The sequence below is a fragment of the Narcine bancroftii genome, chromosome 3 (assembly GCF_036971445.1).
Source record: "Narcine bancroftii isolate sNarBan1 chromosome 3, sNarBan1.hap1, whole genome shotgun sequence".
NCBI classification, from domain to species: Eukaryota; Metazoa; Chordata; class Chondrichthyes; order Torpediniformes; family Narcinidae; genus Narcine; species Narcine bancroftii.
In genome coordinates, this window is record NC_091471.1 from 323,343,538 (window position 1) to 323,369,829 (window position 26,292).

The following is a 26,292-nucleotide window of genomic DNA, read 5'->3' on the forward strand; positions in this document are numbered from 1 at the left end:
TGCTCGTTTAATCACATGTAGAAGAAGCAAGGAGGTTGGCACAACCAGGTCTCTGGGCCAAATTTCTGTGGTTTCCAGCAAATGCATTGGGCGCCACCTCTGCCCTGTACCTGACCCACAGGATTTGAGTTGAACTGGAAACAGTGATGGTTCTACTGGGTTGTCAAAGCCTCAACTTGCACAGTAAGCACTGCAATTCGTTGTTCCAGCTCTGTCTTATCCATCAGGTTGTTGTATTGCCCACATTTACCTGCATTGCAGAGGTCATCTCCATGACATTATGTCGGCCTGTTTTGTGAGGTCGTCAATGCTGGCCGTTTGATAGATGCCCATTGGATGCCCCAAACCTGTGTGTGCTTGCAGCAAAGGAACTTCTGTCAAATCTAACTTCAGTGGTCAGCCTGCCCCATCTCCTTAGTGTTTGTGATGGCCTCCTATCACCAAGGTAGTCCTCTGCCAGCAGCTCCGAAAACCAAGCTCGATTCAATGGTGACGTTCACTCCAAGATGTCAAGAAAGCATCCTGTTTTCCACTTTACGGTGGGGGGGGGGGGGTGGGTGGGTGGGGGGAACCTTCTTTTGGAGAGGAGCTGCAAGAAAACGGAGCTTCGACCTCTGACTAGTTACATTGAGTGAGTGCCTCCAGGACCAAAAAAACCACACTCGTGAATTGGTTGGGAAAGGGGTGGGAATGTTGAGTCTGACTTCATTGACCTGTTGCTTTCTTTTCTATTGTCAGCCGTTTCCATACATGCCAGGAAGGTTTTGTGTAATAATGAGGTCATCAGATGTAGGCATTGTTAAATCTCACCACAGGTTAAGCAGCAAACCACATCGTCTTTCATCTATTACAGAACTAACTGCATAAACCTGCCCCATGTCAGAGGGTCAGTGTGAGCAGTTCCTTTGGTCGTTCAGCATCTTCACTGCCTATGGGAAGAAGCTGTTCCTCAGCCTGGTGGTGCTGGCTCTGATACTTCCCTGGCGGGAGCAGCTAAAACATGCTGGGTGCCCTCAATAATTTTGCACGCCCCCTTCAGATAATGATTGATGTGGGGGGAGGGTGGGGAGAGAGACTCCAGTGAACCTAATGGTCCTGTGGATTGACCTACGATCCATTTCTCTGCAGTAACTGTACCACACTGTGATTCAGCCAGCCAGAATGCTCTCGATATAATGGTTAATATAATGATGGCTGGTAGCTTTGCCCTCCAGCCTTCTCAAGAAGTGCAGTTGCTGTTGCCCCTTCCTGACAAGTAAGGAGATGTTGAGTGTCCACAATTGGTCACTAGTTAAGTAAACTCCAAGGAACTTGGTGCTCTCCACTCTCTCCACTACAGAGTTGTGGTTGTGTAGTGGAGGGTGGTCATTACTGGTCCTCCTGATCATGATCATCTCCTTCGTCTTGTCCCTGTTGAGATTCAGCTTGTTACCCTCGCACCATTTCATGAGATTTCCCACCTCTTCTCTTTAGTGCGACTCGTCGTTCTTGCTGATAAGGGCGATGACTGTTGTGTCATTTGAAAACTTGATGACGACACTGTTGAAACTGGATCTGGTGATGCAGTGGGTCAGTAACGTGAACAGCAGAATTCATTACCCAGATTTAGATCCAGTACGGTTTCTCCTCTCTTTGGCTGGTTCACAGCCTGTGTCAGGAATTCTTCTTGAACACAGCCGACAAATTTAGCCCCATCCATCCCTCTCAGTCAGGAGGTGCTCGTCAATTTTAGGGAGGTTGAAATCACCCATAACTACACCCCTGTATTTCCTGCACCGTTCCAAAATTCTGCCTGCTTATTTGTGCCTTGGTGACCCGAGGGCTATTTGAGGGCCTATAGACAACTCCCAGCACAGTGATAGTTCCCTTCCTGTTTCTGACGCCCACCCACACCGACCCAGTGGACACTCCCTCTGCAGTGTCCTCACTTTCTATAGTCATGATACTATCCCTGACCAATAATGCTACTCCCCCCCTCCCATCTTATTCCTTTTAAAATACCAAATGCCAGTACCTGCATCAGCCAGTTTTGCCAAAAGCTCGTTGCTTACTGTTGTTGATTTGGCTGTGAGTGTCGGCGGCGTTTCGGGGTCTGGGGGCTGCGCATGTTCATTATCTTCCAGTGCCCATGCTCTATGGACTTGGATTTACTTTTGCGTGGGGATTGCGCATGGTAAGGCAATTAGTTAGCCTGTGCTGACTGTAATGGCAGAATAGACGGTGGGTGAGTGAGGCTCCAATATTTTCTGTTGACCGTAACAATCTGGTCATTAGACATTACATGTTGGTCATTAGACGTTACATGTTACGTTACCGAGGAGTCTAGTCATTACCATGTTATGAATCCTTTTGTGTTCACTAATAAATAATTTAAAATGCATCTGGACTTTATTCGAATGCGTCAGAGTATAGAGCCCACTTCTCCTCCAAGCAGCTTTGTCTCTGTAACAGCCACAATGTCGTATTTCCATGTTCACATTCAGGTGAACAGCAGAAGCATTTGCCAAAATCTCCTTTGCATCTTCTCGGTAACATTCTCAGTTTTCCTAGAATGAGGGACCAGAATGGACACAATAAGCCAAGTGGGGTCGAACTAAGGTCTTGTACACATAACAGCAACGTTAACTCTTGGCTCTTGAACTCGATTCCATAAGACCATAAAATATAGGAGCAGAAGGAGGCCTTTTGGCCAACAAACCTTTCACCTTCCTAATAACAGAATCAACCTGTGTAGGGTTGAAGTTTTTTGATGTCCACAAATAAGTCAGAAATGTGAGGAAATCTTCAGAAAAGTTTAAGGCTTTATTTGCAAACAAAAGCTGAGACAAATACAAGAAATGCCTGTTGCTATAAGACACTATAGTGCACTGTCTGTCAGAACAAACACACAAAACGAAAAGACTGCACAACAGGCTTTATTTGACATAAACTTCCACAGAGCTAGCTGTGAGATTGTGCTGCTATGAGCTCTGAGAGGACTTCGAAGGGGCCGGCTCAGGATTATATCCTGGAGAGTGATTGATACCCGACCAGGTGGAGCTTGGTCTAGTCAGGTTGGCTGATTGACAGCCGGCCAGGAGTTGTCTTGTCCCCGTGCTCTTCTACAGGTACAGAGGTTGCCCCCTGCAGTAGGGGAGGGGAGTTGCAGAAAAGCTCCAAACATATACAACAGTATTTACAGATTAAGATGGTCTGGCAGCTGTCGGAGTCTCTGTGACTGTCGCAGGACTGGCTCTTGGTCACTGGTTTGTGAGGGTGTGGTGGGGCTGGGGGGAGGGGCCAGAGTGGCTGGTGTGGTGCAGCATAGAGAGGTGACCAGGGGAGCTGGGGCTAAGTCGTGTGTATCGCATCGGATGGGCAGGGGTGGTGGGTTCGTCCCCCACGGTTGTAGCAAGTCCTTGGTGCCCAAGGAGGTCTTGAGGGCCCCATAGCTGTCCGGGGTTAGGGGTGTGTGTCAGGCCGGCGGGGTCCTGGGCTGGAGGATGCTGTGCTGTGGTGGGTGCTCCTGCCGGTGCCAGGTCTCTGGTTGAGATGGTGTCCTCCCTGCTGCTGCCAAACCTAATGTAGGCATAGTTGTGGTTCGCATGTAGGATGAACATCTGCTCGACCAGGGGTTCGGCCTTGTGCACCCGCATATTTCTACGCAGGAGCACTGGACCTGGGGATGCGAGCCATGCCGGGAGAGATGTTCCTGTCACCAATCTCCTTGGGAAATAAAACAGGTGTTCGTGAGGGGTCTCGTTGGTAGCCATGCACATAAGTGACCGAATGGCATGGAGTGCCTCGGGATGAGTGACCTGCCAGTATTCTATGGACCACCCTTTTGACTTATGGCAAGAAGAACTGCCTTCCATATCACTCCGTTCTCACATTCCACTTTCCCATTACTTCTCGGGTTGTAACTAGTCATGCAACTAGTCGCGATGCCCTTTGATGTCAAGTACTGGCGCAGTTCCTCACTCATAAAGCTAGACCTCCGGTTACGCTGGATAAATGGAGGTTAGCCAAACATGGTGAAGATCTGTGTCAGTGCCCTATGGCTGTGGAGGTATCTGGGCAAGGGATGGCAAAAGGGAAGTGGGAGTACTCGTCTATGTCTGTGAGGAAATAGACGTTGTGATTTGTGAAAGGCAGGGGCCCCTTAAAGTCCATGCTGAGGCGCTCGAAAGGCCAAGTGACTTTCATGACGTGACCCTGGGGTGGGTGGTAAAAGTGAGGTTTGCATTCCATGCAGATCCAGCATGCCTCGCTCATGGTCCTGACATCCCTGACGGTGTACGGGAGGTTCCAGGACTTGATAAAATGGTATAAGTTGGTGATGCCCGGGTGCCAGAGAGACGTGCAGTGGCTGCAGCTAGTTGTCGTGGAGCGATGCGCAAGTCCGAGAGAGGGGGTCAGAGGAGTTGTTAAACTTCCCGGGATGATACTGGATGTCGTAGCTGTATGTTGCAAGCTCGACTCTCCAGTGCAAGATCTTGTCATACTTAATCTTGCCCCTCTGTGTGGTATTGAACATGAACACCATTGCCCATTGGTCAGTGAGGAGGGTGAACCTCCTGCCAGCCAGGTAGTGGTGCCAGTGACGAAACGCTTCCACGATTGTCCAGGCCTCCTTTTCAATGGCAGAGTGCCCTAGCTCGGAGCCGTGGAGGGTTCTGGAGAAGAAGGTGACCAGGCGCCTCCCTTGGTTGAGGGTGGCGGCGAGGGCCACATTGGAGGCATCGCTTTCCACCTGGAAGGGGGTGTCCTCAACCACAGCATGCATCGTGGCATCTGCGACGTCCTGCCTGATGCACATGAATGCTGCCTGCGCTTCAGGTGGGAGCGGAAATATGGCCTAGCCATTAAGGGGACATTATCCGAGAAGCGGGGGACCCACTGGGAGTAATAAGAGAATAAGCCAAGGCATCTGCAGTGGGCATTGAGCATGGGGGGGAAGGGGCATCTCCATTAATGGGTGCATCCATTCTGGATCTGGGCTGATGACACCATGTGCCACGATGTACCCCAGGATGGCGAGGCAGGTGGTGCTGAACATGCACTCCTCTTAGTTGTATGTGAGATTCAGCTCCTCGGCCATCTTGAGACATTTCTCCAGGTTGGCATCATAATCCTGCTGGTCGTGGCCGCAGATGGTGATATTATCCAGGTACGGGAAAGTCGCCTTTAGCTTGTGCCGGTCTACCATTCGATCCATCTCCCACTGGAAGATGGAGACCCTATTCGTGACCCAAAATGGAACTCAGCGGAACTGGTACAGGTGCCAGCCCACCTCGAATGCGGTATAGGACTTGTCCCGCGGGTGGATGGGGAGTTGGTGATAGGCCAACTTCAGGTCAATTGTGGAGAAGACCTGGTAACAGGCTATCTCGTTGATGTCAGGGGCGGAACTGATGTCACTGGTGAGAGTTGCCGCTGCGTAGTGGATGGAGGCGGGAACAAGTAAAATGGCGCCTGCCTTACTGCGCACGTGGCCGGCACTGGAAGCTCCTCGGCCATACACGCTGCACTGCTTTGGGATGGGGCTTTGGACCTGCAGACTCATTGATACTGGCCCTTTTTACCCCAGCCCGAGCAGGTCATGGATGTCTTGCCTGCCCACAGATGTTGCACCTAGAGGATCCCGGTGCCACTGCGGCCGCAGTCGGATCAGCCATCCCCTATGGTGACTCCTAGGATGACAGCCCTCATGGCAGCGCATACTGGATAGGCCTGCTTCTGCCCACGATCGACTGCGTGGCGCTGGGCCGTCTTGGCCAGTTGGATCGCCTGTTTCAATGGGAGATGATCCTCCTCGAGGAGACATTGTCGGATATAGTCTGACCTCAACCCTGACATGCAAACGTCCCAGACCAGGTCTTGCACACACTGGTAATGGACTATCTCGTTGACCATGTTGGCTATCCTTGGTAGGGGGGTAGGCGACCAGCTGGGTGTACCAGTTAATGACTGGCTGTAGTCCATGACCATTCTTGCTTCCCCCTTTGACCATCAGGACTAGGGCTCTCCAAGGGGTATTGTTGGGCTCTATGACACCTTCTGCCAGAAACGGTGTTTGGGCATGACCAGGAGCCTGAACCCAGTGTATGTCTACCACCCCCCCACCACAGTCAGATCGGCCGAGCAGCACCCGAGGGTATTGATAGTCCAGTCCTTGGCGACGAAGGCGATAGAGAAGGTGGTGGGGTGGATTTTTAGCTTTAGTGAGTGGGCCACGCTCGGGTGAATGAAACTCTCGGTGCTGCCACTGTTGATTAGACACTTTGTTACCTGTCCATTGATTTTTATGTCCATCATGGAATGCCCAAGGTCGTGGGGATGTCCCTGGTCAGTGTGGTGGCTGCTAGGACCTTCTCGGGGTCTGAGTTGTCGTTCCCCAATGGTGGAGGTGAATTGAGTTCATCGGTGTCCTCTGCAGACATCGTGAGAGGTGAGTGTCACTGGTGGTGTTCTCCGTAGTCGTGGGGTGCGGTGTGCGGCGGTTAGTCAGTAGGGTGGCCTGGTCAGCGCCCGTGTTGATCACGTTGTCATTGTTGAAGATCTGGGAGGACCTTTGTGATGGCGGCACCCACACATACCTAGCCCAAGATGACGGCGCCGCATGGCTGGTCTTGCGCCGCTGGCTGTTGGGGAGGGTGACGGCACCACGGCTGGCAGAAGTGATGTCATTCCATAGACCAGAAGTGACGCTGTTGTAGTCTTTGGCAGGCAGCACTGGCGGGAGTGAGGGCTAGTCCAGGTGCTTGGCGTGCACACGGTGACCATTGCTAGTTAGGCCAGAAGTTGGGACACTGGGGTTGGGGAGGCCAGAAGTGGCTGCAGGGGCAATGGAGTTGCCCGGCAATCACACGTGTTGGGGATTGTGAAGGAGGGGGGCAGGTCCTAGAGGGCTGCTAAGCTGCCAGCTGGCTTTGAGAGGGATACCTTGGCAAAGTGGCCTTTCTTGCCACACCTCGAACAGTACTGAATTTTGGCTGGGCAGTTTTGGCACAATCGATGATCAGACCCACACCAGGATCCACAGTACTTACAAGGGTGCTGGGCACCCACAGCAGCGATGTTTTCTTCCCTAGCTTGATCCAGGGCCATAGAAGTTGAATACACTGACTATGTGGAGGCTGGAGGAAGCCTGGAGTCAAAGGCTTCAGTGTGCAGGGCTGCTGCCTCCAGGGTACAGACTACCTCCACTGTTTTGGCCTGGAAGTAGACATTTTCTTCCAGCAGCTTCTGCCTGACGGCCCTCACATGTAGCCCTTGGACGTAGGCATCCCTAATCAACCTCTCGACCACTCTTTCATTTGCCCCAAGTTCAGACAGACAAGGTTGGACCAACGCATGCAGGGTTCCCAGTTAAGACTCGGCCACCTCCCCAGGTTGTTGGGCTCAGATACTCAATAGATACCTTGCAAAGACCACATTTGTGGGAGGTTTATACATGTCCTCGAAGGTGTTCATTGCTTCCGTGTACTCAGAGCAGTCTTTGAGAGCCTGGAAGGCTCGGAGACCCAGGTTTGATTAGAGTAAGACAAGCCCCTTTCGATTAGAGACCAGGATGTCATCGGTGTGAGCCTCAGTGATCGCTTTGACCATGTGCTTCCAGATCTCGAACCGTGTTTGTGCTTCCAAGTGGCATGGGTTGATTTCGAGGCTCCTGGCGCTCAGGAGCTTTTCCATAGCAGCTTTTAAAAATATACGTTGAATAAATTGTGGTGCGCTGTCAGTCAGAAGCAAACACTCAGAGCCAAAAGTCTGTACAACAGGCTTTATTCGACATAAACTTCCACAGAGCCAGCTGGGAGATTGTGCTGCTGTGAGCTCTGAGAGTGACTTTGAAGGGCTGGCTCAGGCTTATATCCCGGAGAGTGATTGACACCCAACAGGGTGGGGCTTGGCCCATTCAGGTCGGCTGATTGACAGCCGGCCAGGTGTTGTCATGTCCCCATGCTCTTCTGCGGGTAAAGAGGTTGCCCCCTGCGGTAGGCCAGTGGTGTATCACCACAGTACGATACTAAGAATCCTGGCAAATTTTGTGGTGGAAAGTGTGCTGACCAACTGCATCCCGTTCTGGTATGGAAACATCAATGAGTGTAAAGTCCTCCAAAAGGTAGTGGAGACAGACCAGGACATCACAGGCAAAATTCTCCTCACTATCAAGAATATCTGCAGGGATTGTTGCCGTCAGAGAGTAGCAGCAATCGTCAAGGATCCACATCACCCAGCACATGCTCTATTCTCGCTTCTGCCATCAGGAAAAAGGTGTAGGTACCACAAGACTCGCACACTTAGATTCAGGAACAGTTGCTCCCCCTCCACCATCAGACTCCTCCACAACAATCTCAATCAGGGACTCATTTAAGGACTCGCACTTGTGCACTTTAGTGATATTTATTTCTCTCTTCATTGCACGGTTTTATTTGTCTATTTATTTGTTTTATTTGCATTTCTTTATTTGTCTACATGTGTACATTGATCAGAGTTTATTGCATTACCCATAAGTAGTAATTCTGCCTCATTTGCAGAAAAAAGAATCTCAGGGTTGTATGTGATGCCATGTATGTATCTGATGATAGATCTGAAATCTGAGGTTTCTAAAAAGGCTCATAAGGAGGGAAAAGATGAAATCTGAAAGGAGGTTGCCAAATAATGTCAAAGTGGATTCTAAAATCTTGTTTAAATACATAAAATTGACCAAAGTAAACTTAGGACCAATAGAAAACGATGCTGGAGAGATTGTACTGGGAGACAAGGAGATGGGAGAGGAAATGAATGAATATTTTGGAAGACATTAGTAGAATCCTGGCTCTCACGGCTCTCTCGGGGGAGAAGTGAGTGCAGTCAAAATCATGAGATTTTGGGAAGCTTAGTGGTCTAAGGGGAGATAAGCCTCCTGGACCAGATGGAATACACCCTCATGTTCTGAAGGAGGTAGTTGTTGACTTATTTGCTGCATTGGTAATGATCTTCCAGGAATCTATGGATTCTGGCCTGGTTCTGGTGGACTGTACAATCACGAATGTCACTCCGCTGCTTAAGTAGGGAGTGAGGCAGCAGAAAGGAAACAATAGATCTATTGTGCTGACATCGAGGTTGGGAAGCTGTTGGAGTCAATTGTCAAGGATGGGCTGACAGAATACCTGGAGATGCATGAAAAGATAGGCCCAAGTCAGCACGGCTTCCTTAAAGGAAAATCATGTCTGACAAACCTATAGGAATTTTTTGAAGAGATAAGAAGGGAAGATGCAGTGGACCTTGTGTAATAAGACTTTCAAATATAACCATATAACAATTATAGCACTAAAACAGGCCAGTTCAGCCCTTCTAGACCATGCCGAACACCTTCTCCCTTATAGTCCCATTGACTAGCACCCACCCCATAACCCTCCACACCTCTCTCGTCCAAAGACCTATCCAATTTTTCCTTAAATACTAAAATCAAACCCATATCTACCACTTCATCCAAAAGCACATTCCACAATCCCACCACCCTCTGAGTGCAGAAATTCCCCCTCATGATTCCCCTGAACTTTTCCCCCTTCAATCTCAATCCAGGTCCTCTTGTTTCAATCTCCCCCACTCTCAATGGAAAAAGCCTGTCTACATTAACTCTATCTGTTCCCCTCATAACTTTAAATACCTCTATCAAATCACCCCTTAATCTTCTATACACCAGGGAATAAAGTCCAAGCCTGTTTAACCTTTCCCTGTAACTCAATAGACAATAGGTGCTGGAGTCAACCATTTGGCCCGTCAAGCCAGCACCGCCATTTATCGGATCACGGCTGATCTTTCTCTTTCAATAACCAATCCCAGCCTTATCCCCATAACCCTCAACTCCCCTGCCTTATCAAATCTATCCAGTAAATCTTCCCCCACTACCCTCTGTGGCAATGCATTCCACAGATCTACAACTCTCTGGGTATAAAAAATTCTCCTCATTTCTGTGTTAAATGGCCTTCCCTGTATTCTTAAACTATGCCCTCTAGCCCTAGTCTTTCCCATCATTGGGAACATGTGCTCTGGTTTCACCCTGTTAAGCCCTTTGATAATCCTAAATACCTCAATCATGTCTCCCCCTCATCCTTCTAAACTCCATCTCATATAACCCAAGTCTTTCTAACCTATCCACGTATGACAATCCTGCTATCCTGGGAACTAACCTTGTAAGCCTGCGCTGCACTCCCTCTATAGCAAGTATGTCCTTTCTTAAATATGGGGACCAGAACTGGATGCAATACTCGAGATGAGGTCTCACCAGGGCCCTGTACAACTGCAGGAGGGCTTCTCTACTCCTATACTCCAATCCCCTCTTTATTAAAGCCAACATGCCATTCGCCTTCTTCACCGCTTGCTGAACCTGCATGCTAGCTTTCAATGACTGGTGAACAAGTTCGCCCACATCCCTTTGCATTACCCCATTCCCTAGCTTAACTCCATTTAAATAATACTCTGCTCTCTTGTTACTGCCTCCAAAATGGACAATCTCCCATTTACTTACATTAAACTTCATCTGCTATTTCTCCGCCCACTCCCCTAATCTGTCCAAGTCCCTCTGCAATTTCCTGACATCCTCCTTGCACTTCACACACTACCACCCAGTTTAGGGTCATTTGCAAATTTGCATATGTAGTTATTAATCCCCTCATCCAAAACATTTACATAAATGATAAACAACTGATCCCTGCGGGACCCCACTCGGTGCATCCTGCCATCCTGAAAATGACCCTTTTATCCTAACCCTTTCTTTCCTATTTCTCAACCAACTATCTGTCCATGACAACACCCTACCCCCCAATACCATGCTCCTTGATTTTGCCATTTGGCCTCCTGTGTGGGGCTTTATCAAAGGCTTTCTGGAACTCCACATCCACTGGCTCTCCCGAGTCCACCCTCCTTGTTAGGTCCTCGAAAAATTCCAGATTAGTCAAGCAAGATTTTCTTTTAAGGAACCCATGTTGACTAACACCGATACTATTATTCCTTCCTAAGTGTCCTGCTATTTCTCCTTTAATGATGGATTCCTATATCTTCCCCACCACTGATGTCAGCCTGACTGGTCTATAATTTCCCGTATTCTCTCTCCCTCCCTTCTTAAAAAGCGGTGCTACATTAGCCACTCTCCAGTCTGCAGGCACTTCCCCGGAATCTATGGAACTTTGGAAAATGTCGACCAGTGCCTCCACAATTTCCAGAGCAACCTCTCCAAGTTCCCTGGGATGCAGCCCATCAGGCCCAGGGACTTATCAGGCATCAGTTCTAACAATTTATTCACAACCACCTGCTTCTGGATCTGAATATCCATCAAATTCTGTTTCCTTCGGTAATTTCACCAAGTCCCTAGATACTGCATGGCCTATCTGACCATAACTTGGATCCTCCTTGGTGAAGAGAGATGCAAAGTATCTGTTTAATTCTTCAGCCATCTCCTTGTTTCCAGTAATAATTTCACCCTTCTCCATTTTTTCAGGGCTCAATTTTGATCCTAACCAATTTCTTCCTTTTTACATAATTGAAGAAGCTTTTGCTATCCCATTTTATATTACTTGTCAATTAGACCTCATACTTCATTTTCCCCTCTCGAATGACTTTCTTTTTTTTTTAAAGGCTTCCTAATCCTCTAACCTCCCACTCTGCTTTGCCATCTTATACTTACTTCTTTTAGACCTGATACTGCACTTGATTTTCTTTGTCAGCCACGGCTGCCATTTGCTCTTTGAAGAGTCTTTCCTCCTCTTTGGAATGAATCTATTCTGAATCCTGTGACATACCTGCCATTTTTGCCCAGTTGTCATCCCAGCTAGAATGTCCTTCCATTTTATTTTGGCTACCTCCTCCCTCATAGCTGTATAGTCACCCTTATTCAGCTGTAGCACTAATGTTTCTGACTTCCTTCTTTTCTCCCCTTCCATTTGCAGATTAAAAGTTTTCGTACTACGGTCACTATGACCTAATGGCACCCCTGCCTCAAGGACCCTTATTGTCATTGCACAGTATCAATCCAGAATCAATGTCCCCCTGGTAGGTTCCATCACAAGCTGCTCCAGTAATGTATCTCAGAGACATTCTATAAACTCACTGTCTAGTTTTCCCACACCTACTTGATTTTCCCAGTCCACTTGAAAGGTGATGTCACCTATAACTACTGTATCACTACCACTCTGACATGCCATTCTTAATTCCTTATTTATACTGATTCCCACATCAGAGTCACTGTTCGGAGGTCTCTATATAATCCCCATTATGGTTCTTTTGCCTTTGCAATTTGTCAAGTCTATCCAAACAGACTCTACTCCACCTGATTCAATGTCTTTCCTTTCCACTGCCTGAATTTTATTCTTCACCAACAGAGCCACCCCACCTCCTCGACCTAACATTCTGTCTTTTCGATAGGACGTATACCCTGGAACATTAATTCCCCAATCCTGTCTCTCCTGCAGCCATGTCTCCATTACTCCGATAACATCATTTCCACCAATGTCCATTTTCACCTCAAGCTCATGCATTTTATTCATTATACTCCGTGCATTCATATATAATACCTTGAAACTGTACCACCCTGCTCTCTCCAATTTGATGCCTGACAACCTCTCTGAACTTCCTATCCCTTTTTGCTCCCTCTGGATTTGAGATTTCACTGTCTAATGGAACTACCCTTATGTTCTCCTTCCTATCCATTTCCCTATCAGTCTGGTTCCCCTCCCTCTGCCAATTTAGTTTAAAACATATCCAACAGCATTATTAAACCTTACTGCAAGTATATTAGCCCCCTTTGGATTCAGGTGCAACCCATCCATCCTGTAGAGGTCTTGTGTCCCCCAGAAGAGATCCCAATGGTCCATTAACCCGAAACCTTGCACCCTGCACCATTTAATTTCCTATTTTTTTCATTTATGCCCCGTCCCGCATGCAGCAAAGGTAGCAAACCTAAGATTATGACCCTGGAGGTCCTGCTTTTTAATCTCCAGCCTAGGTCACAGTTCTCCCTCTTCAGGAACGTCCGGTTGCTCAAACATTCCTCTCAGGACCCTGTCCGAGATATTCCGCACTCTGAATCCTGGAAGGCAACATGCCATGCAGGAATATTTGTCAGGCGCACAGAACCTTCTGTCTGTTCCCCTGATGATGGAGTCCCCAATGACAACCTTGTCCCTCCTGATTCCATTCTGCACCGCTGACTCCCTTTATTCAATCTCAGAATGGTCATCTTCCCCAAAATCATCCAAAACAATATATATGTTGCTAAGAGGAGTAGCCACGGGCATGCTCTCCACTGACTGAGCAGCATTCTTCCCACCCTTGACAGTGGACCACTTACCTGACCCCGCCAATCTGGGGGTAACCACCTGATTGGAAGTCATGTCAATAACTTCCCTACTTTCCCTGATGAGCCTCAGATCATCACGTTGCAACTCCAGCTCCATAATTTTATCCTTTAACCATTGTGTCCGGTACCCCCCTTGCACGCATGCACACTGGGGAGGGGAAAGGGGATCTCACTTGCCATCTCTCTTTCACTGATAAGCCTCATATTATCACACTGCAACAGTTCCTTAATTTTATCCTTTAACCATTGTGTCCTGGTACACCCCTTTGCCCACATACACTCTTGAGAGGGTTAAGGGACTCTCACTCACCTCCTCACTTTCCCTGCTAAGATTCAGATCATCACCTTGCAACTCAAGCTCCTTATCCTTTAATAGTTGTGTCCCAGTACCCCCCTGCCACCCATGCACTCTGGGGATGGGAGTGGGCCTCTCACTTTCCCTCATGAGCCTCAGATCATCACGCTGCAATCTAGCTCCTTAATTTTATCCTTTTACTGTTGTGTCCCGGTGCACCCCTTGCACACATGCACACTTGGGAGGGGAAAGGGCCTCTCACTTGTCACCTCACGTTCCTTAATAAGCTTCAGATCATCATGTTGTAACTCCAGCTCCTTAATTTTATCCTTTAACAATTGTGTCCCGGTACCCCCCCTTGCCCACATGCTCTCTGGGGAGGGGAAGGGGCCTCTTATTTGCCTCCTCACTTTCCCTGATGAGCAATTGGTCCTCAAGCTGGAGCTCCAGATCACTAACCCTGTTTATAAGGAACTTCACCTCATCACACTTGGCACAGACACTTGGCAGGGACTCTCCCATATTTCTCACATCTGGCAACTTGAGCATAGTACTAACCCCATAGGCATGTCTCAGCCTTTTAATGTATACTCACCTATGAAAGGTGAATAAGAAAGCCCACCTTTATCCTCGCCTATTTTTGCCGAAGCCTGATGAGCCAAAGCCTCGAAGCCCCACTCCTTCACTGCTCCATTCACTCGCCTGGACCACTCCTCCCTAGCCTCTCCCTGTACCTCCCCTCTTATTTATTGGCCTATGAACCAATTGGCTTATTAACCAAATAATTGATAATTAAACCTGCCCCAGTAAGTTCCCTTAGAATAATACTTCTTTCTTCTGCTCCCTCGAGTGTTCGACCAGGCCCCGGTCAGTGCCCTTTTATAGGCCTTACCTTCCCGACAGCCTCTCCTCCTCACTCCTCTAATGGTCGCTTCTGAATCCCTCCCCTCCGATTCAATCAACAGATGCCTTAAAAATACTCCTTACCTTCCCTCCTCTTTACCCTTTGCTCCTTTCCTCTCCCGACTTTATAGGCCCCAGTAAATGCCCTTAGAATAATACTTCCTTCCTTCTCACCTCTTCTTTCCTCTGCTCCCTTGAAACCAGGCAACATTCTTATAAATCTTCTCTGTACTCTCTCAATTTTGTTGATATTCTTCCTATAATTCAGCAACCAAAACTGTATACATTATTCCAAATTTGGTCTCACCTATGGCCAATACAATGTCAACAACACATCCCAACTCTTATATTCAATACTCTGATTGGCCAACATACCAAAAACTTTCTTCACCACCCAATCTACATGTGACTCCACTTTCAGGGAATTATGTACCAGAATTCCTAAATCCCTTTGTTCTACTGCACTCCTCAATTGTCGACCATTTAACATGTATGACCTTTGCTGATTGGTCCGACCAAAATGTAGCACCTCACATTTATCAGTATTAAACCCCATCTGCTATCTTTCAGCCCACTCTTCTAACTGGCCTGTATCTCACTGCAAGCTTTGAAAACATTCCTCACTGTCCACAACACCACCAATCTTAGTATCATCTACATACTTATTAATCCAATTTACCAACCTATCATCCAGAAAACAATGGACCCAATACTGATCCCTGAGGCACTTCATGAGTCACCAGCCTCCATTTTCCACCGTGACTCTCTGGCATCTCCCATCCAACCATTGTTGAATCCATTTCACTACTTCAACATTAATTCCTAATGATTGAACCTTTCTAATTAACCTTAAAATGTGGCATCTTGTCAAAGGCCTTACTAAGGTCCTTATAGACAACATTCACATCCTTCCCTTCATTAACCTTCTTAGTAACCTCCTCAAAAAACTCTATAAGATTTGTTAAAGATGATCTACCCAGTACAAAACCTTGTTGACTATTCCTAATCAGTCCCCGTCTATCCAAATAATTGTAAATTCTATCATTAAGAACACTCTCCATTAATTTACATACCACTGACATCAGACTCACAGGTCTATAATTACCCAGTTTACCTTTAAAGCCTTTTTTAAACAGTAGAAAAGCATGAGCTACCCTCCAATCGCCTGGCACCTCCTCCATGGCCAGTGACATTTTAAATATTTCTGTCAGAGCCCCCGCTATTTCTACACTAACCTCCCTCAAGGTTAGGACCCGAAGATTTATCTACTTTGATTCTCTGTAAGATAGCCAGTTTTACCTCCTCATTAATCTGTAGATTACCCATGACCTCACTACTAGTTTTCCTTACTTCCCCTGACTCAATATTTCTTTCCTTAGTGAATACTGAAGAAAAATATAATTTAAAATTACCCCCATCTCTCTCAATCCTCACATACCCTACCCCTCTGATCCTCAAGGGACCCAGTTTTATCCCTCACTATTCTTTTACTTTTAATATACCTGTAGAAACCCTTTGATTTATTTTTACCTTGCCTGCCAAAGCAGCCCCATATCTCCTTTTAGTCTTTCTAATGTTCTTAAGATTTTTTAACACTCCTTATATTCCTCAAGCACCTCATCTCTTCCCTCCTGTCTATACCTCTTGTACACATCCCTCTTCCTCCGATCCAAATTCCCAATATCCTTTGAAAACCAAGGCTCCCTATATTTTCTAACCTTTCCTTTAATCCTCACAGGGACATATAAACTCTGTACCCTCAAAATTTCCCCTTTGAATATCCTTCATTATCTGCTACATCCTTCCCAGAAAATAAATTCTCCCAACCCACACCCTTTAAATCCTTTTGCATCTCCTCGAAATTAGCCTTGTTCCAATCATGAATCTCAACCTCAAGCCCAGCCCCCTCCTTCTCCATAATTAATCTAAAACTAATAGAATCATGAGCACTAGACCAAAAGTGTCCCCAACCCAAACCTTTGTCACCTGACCTATCTTGTTCCCTAATATGAGATCCAATACAGCCCCCTCTCTCGTACGTTCTTCCACGTATTGATTTAGAAAACTTTCCTAAACACATTTGACAAACTCCAAACCATCCATCCAGTATGGGCGTCCCAGTCAGTGTGTGGAAAGTTAAAATCTTCAACAATCACCACTTTATGTTTATGACATATATGTGATCTCCTTACAAACTTGCTCCTCTAATTCTCTCTGTCCATTAGGGTGGGGGGTAGTCTATAATACACCCCCATTAGTGTTTTCATGCCTTTCCCATTTCTCATCCACCCAAATCACCTCACTGAATGAGTCCTCTGATCTATCCTACCATAGCACCACTGGAATGTTTTCTCTAACAAACAATGCAACTTCTCTACCTTTTATCCCCCTGTTCGATCACACCTAAAGCATCGGGATCCTGGAACATTTTGCTGCCAATCATTCCCCTCCTGAAACCAGGGTTCACTGGTGGCTGCAATATCATATTTCCATGTGTCAATCCATGCTCTAAACTCATCCACCTCTCCCACCACGCTCGTTGCATTGAAATATTCTTTCTTTGGCTTGGCTTCGCGGATGAAGATTTATGGAGCAGTAATGTCCACGTCAGCTGCAGGCTCGTTTGTGGCTGACAAGTCTGATGCGGGACAGGCAGACACGGTTGCAGCGGTTGCAAGGGAAAATTGGTTGGTTGGGGTTGGGATATATACGTGAAAGAAGGTCCCCACATTCACTCCTTTGATTACTATCTACTTTTACTACCTCCTCTCCTTCATTAATTTTAACAATCTGATTCCTCTCTCCCTTCTAATCTGGTTGTCCTTCTACCCTAATCTACACACTCTCATTCTGATTCCCACCCACCCTCTGCCAAACTAGTTTAAACCCTCCCCAACAGTTCTAGTAAATTCACCCACCAAGCTATTGGCCCCCATCCAGTTCAAAAGACCTTCAACAAGGTGCCACACACAGGGCTGCTAAACAAGATGGGAGCTCATGGATTATAGGGAGGATAAGAGCATGGGTAGAGCAGTGGCTGGTCAGCAGGAAACAGAGTGAGAACAAACTCTTCTTGTTGACTACCAGTCACCAGTTATGTTCTTCAGGGGTTGGTATTGGGATGGCTTCTTTTAACGTTGTACATAAATGAATTGGATATGGCTTTCTGGCTAAATTTGTAAATGATAAGGCACTCCTTAACTAACGACTGTAATTGGACTGAAGGATTGGTCCTATCTCAAAATGAGCATGTCGGAATTTTGCCAGCGCACGTGAAGTAACAAAGTCTTAAAGCAAACTTTTTAAATCAAATCTTTTTTTCATCGTAGATTTGATAACATCTTAAGGCTTCCTGAATTTGTCGACCATGCTTGGTCTGAGTCAACGTGTATTTATGAAGGGAAAATCATGCTTGACTAATTTTTTGAGGCTGTAACTATGAAATTTGACAAGGGAGAGCCAGTGGATGTAGTGTACCTGGACTTCAGAAAGTCTTTGATAAGGTACCACATAGGAGATTGGTGGGTAAAATTAGTGAACATTATATTGTGGGTAGGGTACTGACAAGTTGGTTGGCAGACAGGAAACAAAGAGTAGGAATTAACGGGTCCCTTTCAGAATGGCAGGGACTAGTGGGATACCGCAAGGCTCGGTGCTGGGACCACAGCTATTTACAATATACATTCATGGTTTAAATGAAGGGATTAAAATTAACATTAGCAAATTTGCAGATGACACAAAGCTGGGTGGCCATGTGAAGTGTAAGGAGAATATTATGCGAATGTTTGGTGAGTGGGCAGATGTGTGGCAGGTTCAGTCAAATGTGAATCAATGTGAGGTTATCCACTTTGGTGGCAAGAACAGGAAGGCAGATGACTATTTTAATGGTGTCAAGTTAGGAAAAGGGAAAGTATAATGAGATCTTTGTGTCCATGTTCATCAGTCACTGAAAGTAAGCACACAGGTACAAGCAGGCAGTGAAGAAAGCTAATGGCATGTTGACCTTCATAACAAGAGGAGATGAGTCTAGGAGAAAAGATGTCCTTCTGCAGTTGTACAGCCCTGGTGAGGCTACACCTGGAGTATTGTGTCCAGTTTTGGTTTCCAAGTTTGAGAATGACATTCTTGCTATTGAGGGAGTGCAACGTAGATTCATGGTTAATTCCCAGGAAGGTGGGACTGTCATATGCTGGAATATTTAAGTGACTGAGCTTGTATGCACTGGAATTTAGAAAGATGAGAAAGGATCTGATTGAAACATATAAGATTATTATAGGATTGGACACACAAGAGGTAAGAAACATGTTCCCGATGTTGGGGGAGTGCAGAACCAAAGGCCACAGTTTAAGAATAAGGGGTAGGCCATTCAGAACGGAGTTGAGGAAAAGCTTTTTCATCCAGAGAGTTGTGGATCTGTGGAATGGTCTGCCTCAGAAGCCAGTGGAGGCCAATTCTCTGGAAACTTTTGAGAGTTAGACAGAACTCATAAAGATAGCAGGGTCAAGGGGTATGGGGAGAAGGCAAGAAGGGGGTACTGACTGTGGATGATCAACCATGATCATGGTGAATGGTGGTGCTAGCTTAAAGGGCCAAATGACCTACTTCTGCACCTATTGTCTATTGTCTATTCTGGTTCATGCTTACCTTGTTAGCTGACGTCCCGGGGTCTGTAGGCTGGGCATGTCTACCTTGATTTTTGTGTGCATGTGTATGTATTCAGTTGGCGCAAGCATGATGCATGGTGGGTTCATGTATTGGAGTTCAGTTGGCGTACACGCGAGAGTTAAGTTCTTTAGTGATATTGAATTCGTACCCTTGACTCTCATAGATGCACCAAATGAACTCCAATACGCAAACCCACTGTGCACATACACAGAAATCAAAAAGGCCACGTCCAGCCTATGGACTCCTGGACACCGACTAACAAAGTATGTATACACATTTTGGCTCTCACATGTGATAGGCTGGGTGGTGCTGAGGATAAACAAAGGTTGCAGAGAGACTTGGATAGATTAGGAGAATGGGCAAAATGTGGAAATATTGGAAAGTGTACGGTCGTGATGGGCAGACTGTTGGAGAGAAAATTCAAAATTCTGAGTTGCAAAGGGACTTGGAGTCCTCATGCAGGATCCCCTAAAAGTTGACCTCCAGGTTGAGTCAGTGGTGAAGAAGGCAATGTTGGCTTTCATTTCTAGACGTATAGCTGGGATGTTGAGACTCTATCAGGCACTGGTGAGACCTCACTTAGAGAACTGTGTACAGTTTTGGGCACCTATTGGAGAAAAGACGTGCTGGTGTTGGAGAGGGTTCAGAGAAGATTTACTAGAATTATACCAGGAATGGAAGGGTTAGCATATGAGGAGCAATTCTCGATCTTGGACTGTACTTGTTGGAGTACAGAAGAGTGAAGAGGGACTTTATAGAGACATTTGAATGCTGGACAGAGTAGAAGTGACAAAGTTGTTTCTCATAGTAGGGAAGTGAAGGACAAGAGGAGACACTTTCAGGATAAAAAGGCATCAATTTAAAACAGAAATGCAGAATCATTTCTTTAGTCAAAGGGTCGTGAGTCTGTGGAACTCGTTGCCACAGGTGGCAGTGGAAGGTGAAGTCATTCAGAGCATTTAAGGCAGAGATTGACAGGTATTTGATTAGTCAGGGCATCAAGAGGAGAAATTTGTGGAGTGGGGGTGAGTGGGGGAATGGATCAGCTCATGATTAGAATGGCAGAGAAGATTCGATGGACCGAAGGGCCTATTTCTGCTCCTATATCTTGTGATCTTGTGATTTTACTTCCTGATCCAGTTCATTTACGAAAATCACATGGAGGATGGATTCCAGGACAGATCCCTACAGGACACCACTCGTCACCGACCTCCATGCAGAATATGAACCATCTACAACCACCCTCTGCCTTCTCTGGACAGGCTAATTCTATAACCACAAAGCAAGGTCTCCTTGCTGTCTTACTTTCTGAATGAGTCTTGCATGGGAAAGTTTATCAAATGCTTTTCTGAAATTACGACATCCACCGCTCTACTTCATCAATGTTCTTTGTTACATTCTGAAATAATTCAATCAAGCTTGTGAGACACGACCTTTATATGACGAAGCCTAATTCCTAATCAGATTGTGACATACTAAACATAGGGCATGGAAACAGACCATTTCAGCCCATGAGCCCGTGCCACCCAATTAAATCCAATTAACTTATAGGTCCGGTAGTTATCAAATAGTGGGAGGAAACCGGACCCCCAGGAAAAACCTACATAGACACAGAGAGAAGGTACAAGCTCCTTACAGATAGTGCAGGATTTGAAACCCGGTCCCAATCTCTGGCACTGTAAAGGCGTTGAACTAACCACTACGCCAATCACGCTGCCCATTTAATGCTTATAAATCCTGTCTCTTAGGATCTTCCCCAAGTGTTTCCCCCCACTTGAAGTAAGGCTCACTGGTCTGTAATTTCCTGGGTTACCTCCACTCCCTTTCTTGAACAAGGGAACAACATTGGCAACCCTCCAATTCTCTAGTACTTCTCCTGAGCCCAGAGATGATGAAAAGATCATCACCCTCAGCAGTCTCTTCCTTCACAGAAGCCCTATGTAAATCCTGTTTGGTCCTGGTGACTTTTCTAACTTCATGCTTTTCAATAGCTCTGACACATCCTCTTTCTTAATGTCAACATGTTCAATTGTTTCAGTCTGCTTAACTCATCCCCACAATTGCCAAGGTCCTCTTCTCTGGTCAATACTGAGGCAAAAATATCTCCGGCAACTCCATGCCCACATTTCCAGACGGATCCTGTGCTGATGGCACATCCTCTTGTTCTTCATGTACTTGTGAAATGCCATGGGGTTCTCCTTAATCCTGCTTCTTGAGATCTTTTTATCGAGCCTTCTCATTCTCCTTAGCGCCTCTTTCTTTAGCTCTTTCCTGGCAACATTGGAATTCTCCAGAGCTCTATCAGTTTTGAATCTCATAAGCTTTTCTTTTAACTAGATTTTCCACATCCCTTGTACCCCGTGGTTCTTTCACATTACGCTCCTTTCCCTGCCTCAATAGAATCTACTCGTGCAGAGCCCCAGGCGCATTGGCCACATTTCTGCTACACTTTTCCCTATGAATATCTGCTCCCAGTTTATGCTCCCAAGGTTCAGCCTCAGCATAATATTTCCCTGCCCCAATTAAATATTTTCCCAAATTGTCTTTTCTTGTCCTTTTCCAGTAAAGGAGAGAGAGAGGGTTGATCACTTTCTCTGAAATGTTTGCCCGCTGAAAGATCTGACCTAGGTTATTTCCCAATCTTTCTTTCTTTGGCTTGGCTTCGCGGACGAAGATTTACAAGTAATAAACACATGTAATCACCTCTACACTGATACAAACACACAAACGGCAGACACCAACAGGTACGAGTGTACACAACTTATGCAACCACATTACACACCAGTCAAGATCCACAAACAGCTCACATAAACCAACTGACGCAAACACAGTAAAGAACAACAAGAACATGCACACACCAGCAATTACAATGACCACCCCACCAGCCTCCGCATCCACCATATTATCCTCCATAGTTTCCGTCACCTAAAATGGGATCCCACCACCAGACACATCTTCCCTCCACTTGACCTCTCAGCTTTCAACAGGGACTGCTCCCTCTGGGACTCCCTCATCCACTCATCCATTCCTACTCATTGCCCCTTTGGTACCTACCCCTGTGGCTGCAGGAAATGCTACACTTGTGCCCATTCCTCCTCCCTCACCACTATTTGGGGCCCAAAACAGTCCTCCCAAAGGAAGCGACCCTTGTAAATCTGCAGTGGTCACTTAAAACCATAGGGAACAAGAGCAGAAATAGGCTGTTCTTCCCATCGAGTCTGCCCTGCCATTTTTTTTCCCACGCAGTCCCACTGTCTACCTGTCTCCCCATAACCTTTGATGTCCTGGCTAATCAAGAACCACGTAGTGGTTAGCACGCCACTGACCTGGTTTCGAATCCAGAATTGTCTGTAAGGTGTGTGTATTTTCTGCCATGTCTGTGTGGGCTTCTTCTAGATGTTCTGGCTTCCTCCCACCCTTCAAAAAGTATGGTGGGGGGTGTTATAGGTCAATTGGGTGTAATGTTGCATGGGGTTGTGGGCCAGAAGGGCCTGTTACTGTGTTGTATGTCCAAATTTAAAATGTAAAATTGCCTGTGGCAACATTCCACATATTTACCACTCTCTAGTTAAATAAATTCCTCCACCTCTCTGTTCTAAATGGACGTGTTTCAATCTTAAAGTTGCACCCTCTTATCCAAAACTGTCCCACTATGGGAAAGAACCTTTCTACATCTACTCTCTCCACGCCTTTACAGATTAAAATATTTCAATAATATCCCCCTCATTCTCCTAAATACAAATGAGTGCAGGTCAAGAGCTGTCAAATGTTTCTCATTCCCGGAATCATCCTTGTGAACCTCCTCTGAAACCTCGCCAATGTTAGCACATCCTTTCTTAAATGAGAAGCCAATTTACTGCATTGGTGCTCCCAGTGTGGCTTCCTGTACATTAAAGGGTCTGGATGCTGTCTGGGAGAGCATTTCATTGAGCATCTTCGTTCTGTCCACTGCAATATCAAGGATCTCCCAGTGGAGAGCTGTTTTAATCTCTCACTCCATCCCCACACTGATGTGTCTGCCTTATGTGCTGCTAAACTGAGGCCACCCACCTAATATTCTGTCTCAGCAATCCCCAACCAGATGGCATTTACATCGTCTTCTCCATTTTCCAATAAATGCCTCTACCTTCCCCTCTGTCTCCCTTGCTCTGCCTTCTCACGCACTTCCCTCTCCATTCAGAGAGCTATCCACTCCAACTCCTTTCAACGTTTTTTGTCTTCGACCCACCTATTACCTCTTCGCTGTTAGCCTGTGTTCTACCCTCCCTTCTCTCTTCTCCTCCCCCATCCTCCCACCTCTCTGTGCAGGCACCTGCCTGTTCTTGCTTGTAGCTGATGAAGGACCCAGCCCGAAACATTACTTCCTATGAATACTGCGTGACCTGCTGAGTTTCTCATTTGTGTATTCCTCTTGACCCCAGCAATTACAAGCATGTTAGCTTATTCCAGCTGAGGACATCAACAGTGCTAACTGCTATTCCACACCAATACTAAGATCACATTAACTGTTGGTGAAGCCCAAGAATTACATTGGCCAAATGGTAAATTATTCTCCTTCAAAAATTGCAGACAATTTCATGTTATTCAGAGGGTCTTGGCCATTCAGAATGCTGCTCTGTTCTCAATGATTTGGCACAATGCACTCTGTGGCCTCCATTTTGGGACATGCTGGCGTATGCCACCCACATCATGGATAGATGAACCTACTTTGCCAAGTTCAGCCCAGGGAACCTGCGCCAACACTCCTGACCGTCATGTGATCATTATCACAGAATGTGATTGTGTTTAGTAATTGCTGAGTCCTAATCCCCAACACATGGCTTTTCTGAAGGCAAAAACGTTCTCTGCAGAGAATGCAGATCTCACACCATGCCAAGTATTAAAAGTATGCAAGTGTCTTGTGCTCATATCAGTGAGACCACATCACAAGGCTCACAAACATATATATTTTAATTCAGAGATACAGCACGGAAAAAGGCCCTTTTAGCCCACGAACCCACGTTGCCTAAATACATCACAAGGCCAATTAACCCACTAACCCTGTATAACTTTGACACTGGAGCACCTGGAGGAAATCCATGTGATATGGGAGAATGTACAAAGTCCTTACAGAGAGTGAAGGATTTGAACCAATGTCACTGGAGCTGCAATTGTTTTGCGCTAACTTCTATGCTGACCATTCTCTTCTGCTCTCTGTTTCCAGTGGATGAGGCTTCAGTCATTGACATGCTCGACAGAACTAGTTCACAGCTTCAATAAAAGAAAATTATAACAAGGCAAGAATGGACAGGATTAGGACAATGTAGGGCAGGGCAAAATGGGGGTGCTGGGTCAGGGTGAGACGTGGGATAGTGTGGGAAAGAGTGGGTTAGGGTGGAGAGGGTGAGATAGGGTAAGATAGGGTGTGAGAGGTTGGGTGGGAAAGAGTAAGATAGGGTGGGAGACGGTGGAGGAGGTGAGATAGGGTGGAATAGGAAGGGATAGGGTAGGAGGGTGAGATAGCATAAGATAGGGTGGGACAAGGTGAGAGAGGGAGAGGCAGAGTGGGATAGGTTGGGAGAGGATGGGAAAGGGTGAGAGAGGGTGGATAGGGTGGGACAGGGTGGAGACGGTGGATAGAGTGGGAGAGTGTGGAATAGGAAGGGATAGGGTAGAAGAGGGTGTGATAGGGTAGGATAGGATGGTAGAGGGTGAGATAGGGTGGGGAGAGGGTGGGATAGGGTGGGAGAGAGTGAGGCAGGGTGGGATTGGTTGGGTGGGAGAGGATGGAGAGGGTGAGATAGGATGGGAAAGGATGGGATAGAAAGGATAGGGTAGGAAGGGTGAGATAGGGTGGGATAGGGTGGGAAAGGGTTTCAGAGGGTGGATAGGGTGGGAGAGGTTGGATAGGGAGTGAGAGGGTGGAATAGAAGGGATAGGGTAGGATAGGGTGGAACAGGGTGAGATAGGGAGGGAGAGGGTGGAATAGGGTGGGAGAGAGTGAGGTAGGGGGGGATAGGTTGGGTGGGTGAGGGTGGAGAGGGTGAGATAAGGTGGGAGAGAGGAATAGTAAGGGATAAGGTACGAGCAGATGTGATAGGGTGGGATGGTGTGGGATAGGCTAGGATAGGGTGGGAGAGGGTGAAATAGGGTGGGATAGGGTGGGATAGGATAGGAGGGTGAGATAGGGTGGGAGAGGGTGGGATAGGGTGGAGTAGGTGGGATAGGGTGGGAAAGGGTGAGGCAGGGTGAGATAGGGTGGGAGAGGGTGGGATAGGGTGGAGTAGATGGGATAGGGTGGGAGAGGGTGACAGGGTGGGATAGGGTGGGATAGTATGGAGTAGGTGGGAGAGGGTGGAATAGGAAGGAATAGGGTAGGAGGGGTGAGATAGGGTGGGATAGGTTGGGATAGGGTGTGACAAGGTTGGATAGGGTAGAAGAGGGTGAGGTAGGGTGGGAGAGGATGGGTGGGAACGGGTTGGAGAGGGTGGAAAGGAAAGGATAGGGTAGGAGAGGATGAAATAGGGTGGAACAGGGTGGGCTAGGATGGGAGAGGGTGAGATAGTAGAAATGGTGGGATAGGGTGCGAAAGGGTGTGAGAGGGTGGACAGGGTGGGAGAGGTTGGATAGGGTGGGAGAGGGTGGAAAAGGAAGGAATAGGGTAGGAATGGGTGGAAAAGGGTGAGATAGGATGGGAGAGGGTAGGATAGGGTGGGATAGGTTGAGTGGGAGAGGGTGGAGATGGTGAGATAGGGTAGGTGAGGGTGGAATAGTAAAGTATAAGGTAGGAGTAGATGAGATAGGGTGGGACAGTGTGGGATAGGCTGGGATAGGGTGGGAGAGGGTGAGATTGGGTGGGACAGAGGGAGATAGGATGGGAGAGGGTGAGAGGGTGGGATAGAGTGGGATAGGGTGGAATAGGGTGGGATAGGGTGGGAGAGGGTGAGGCAGGGTGGGATAGGGTTGGAGACGATAGGTGGGAAAGGGTGGGATAGTGTGGAGTAGGTGGGAGAGGGTGCAATAGGAAGGGATAGTGTAGGAGGGGTGATATAGGGTGGCATAGGGTGGGACAAGGTGAGAGAGGGTGGTATAGGGTGGGACAAGGTGAGAGATGGTGGGAGAGGGTGAG

The 26,292-nt window shown here is 47.0% G+C and overlaps 1 long non-coding RNA gene across 1 annotated transcript; it reads left to right on the forward strand.

The window, feature by feature from the left end:
* The first annotated feature begins 332 nt into the window (after window positions 1–332).
* LOC138756556 (uncharacterized) lies at window positions 333–24,459 on the forward strand. Its single transcript, XR_011353155.1, has 2 exons — window positions 333–631; window positions 24,388–24,459. It is a non-coding gene; the product is annotated as an uncharacterized lncRNA (long non-coding RNA).
* The last annotated feature ends 1,833 nt before the right edge of the window (window positions 24,460–26,292 follow it).